Below are 2,525 nucleotides of genomic sequence, written 5' to 3' on the forward strand. Positions count from 1 at the left end.
AATAATAATAATAATAATAATAATAATAATAATAATAATAATAATAATAATAATAATAATAATAATAATAAACAAGTATATCACAGTAAAAAAGGAAGCACGTCACCAAATAATTTATCATCCGAATTATATATGAATCAAATTGATAATATGAGGGCTAACACTACAAAAATCGATAACAAGGTTAGGGATTTACAAAACCTTTCTTAAGATCATAGAAAAAAAAAACGTTTATATTTGTGTGATATATAAAACAATTATTATTATTATTATTATTATTATTATTATTATTATTATTATTATTATATATATATATATGAGCAAAAAAAGTCCAACTGTTTTAAAGTAAAATTTTCTTTTAATATTTGATTAAATGTTCTTGTATTTAGTACTTTTTTTTTTTTTGCACTTCCTCTTAGTTAAGAATATAATCATTATAATTTTTTAGTTATTATTGCTAAGGGTGTTTACAGATGGGATATGGCTGAAATTTCGATCTAATCCGCACTAAACTCATTAGATCAATTCGATATTCGCACTTTTTATGTTTGGATCAGATATCAAATATATCCATAAAATAAAAAATATTAAAAATTTTTATTTTTATAAAAAAAGTCAATAATTTTTTTGTTTACTTTTGTAAACATATTTACTTCTATCTGATTAGAGTGTGCATCCGATTTGATCCAATCAGATTATCTTACAGATCAGATCATATCCTCAAATTACAGATCAGATACGGATAAATACTGTGGATTTATATGGATATGATCTAATCTATGAACACTCCTAACTACTACTATAAGTTTATTGTTGCAAAAGAATGCTTCTTTTATTATAAACCATTATTAGATCTTAATTACCATTAAAACAACTTAATTGTCAACAAAGAGATAATACTTATTGGTCTCTAAAATTATGTTCGTATTTGAATCCATAGTTGTAAAAATCGAACTGGATCGGCTGGTTCGACCAGAAAACTAGTGAACCGGACTAGAACCGAACTAGCGGTTTACTCCTTTGACTGTTTAAGGAATAAAATTGGTGTGAATCGGTGCAAACCGGTCTAATCGAACTGGTCTACTTGAAAAAATTGAAAATTTTTTTAAAATGTCTCCACAAGGTGGAGAACCAAGAACCTTGGAGTAAAAAAGACCTCTAGTTGCCACTTAGCCATTGAACTTCTAAATATTATATTTGACAAATACTAATTATATAGTATACATAAATATCTAATTTAATTTAATTTTTATTTTTTCTATTTTTAAAATTAATTATATTTTAATTATATACCATTATTAATATAAATATAAATTTCACTAAAAATTTATTAATTTACTTGATCTATTTTACTGCTAGTATTGTGATTAAGGTTATTTGTTTTGATGTTAGTGTTAAAATCTACTGATAGTATAGTTAGATGATAGGCTTTGTGAATTAATTATTTTTTATTGTGTCAAAATAAGATACTATTGTAGTATTAAAATTTTATGATTTTTTTATATTAGTTATTATTTTTAGAAGTTGAGACTTGATTCTTCATAAAATGTTAGTGAAGATATGTATTTCAAATTTTAATTTTAAGTTTTTAACTATTTTATATTTTATATTTACGAGAGACCGGTTTTATCGGTTCAACCAGTAATTTATCGGTTGAACCAATAAACCAATAAACTAGTAGCTTGACCGGTTCGATCACTGGTTCGGTTCTAACAATTATGTTTCAATCTAATTTCAAAAATTTTGATTTACTCAATTTAGTCTCCCAACTTAATAGTTATGACTCACATTGGTTCCTAATCTTATTTTTGTCACTATCTCACAAAATCGTTAACGACATGCTGAGGTAGACTAACGACTGTTACATTATACATTCTAGCGACTGTTTGATGTGACAATTGAAATTTTTTTTACCTTATTTTTTTTTCAACTAAACACTAAAAACTCTAATATGAGTCACGGATACCTAAGTTAAAAAATCAAACTAAGTAAATTGAAATTTTAAAAATCATATTAAAACTCGAATATAACTTTAAAACAGAACTTTAACTTATGTAGTGATTAATTTAAATAAGAATCAAATAAATCAAAATTCAACATAATTTTTATCAATGTTTTCAAATTCAAAATTTCTATACCAAAATTAACTAGGATTTTTCTTTAAATTAAAAATTTAATGAAATAGTGACTTTAATTATCTTAACCAATGTCCTAATTAATTACTTTTTTATGTCTTAAAAAAACTGTATATGAGAAGAAAATAATTAATTTGTCTACTTTAATAAATAGTTATTTTACTAAAATAAAAGAAACTATTTTTTTAGAATTTTTTAAGAACTAATTAATATTATATATATTTTGTTACACTACATTTAGTTATAAAAATTTTATTTATTTCTAATGCTTATATTAAAAATAAAAAGAAAATTTAAATTAGTAAATCTTAATCTATAATATAATAATAATATAGTAATTATTTTATATATTGTACGAATATAAATTAATTATTTTTTTATTTATAAAAA

This window comes from Arachis ipaensis, chromosome B08 (assembly GCF_000816755.2).
Source record: "Arachis ipaensis cultivar K30076 chromosome B08, Araip1.1, whole genome shotgun sequence".
Lineage (NCBI taxonomy): Eukaryota > Viridiplantae > Streptophyta > Magnoliopsida > Fabales > Fabaceae > Arachis > Arachis ipaensis.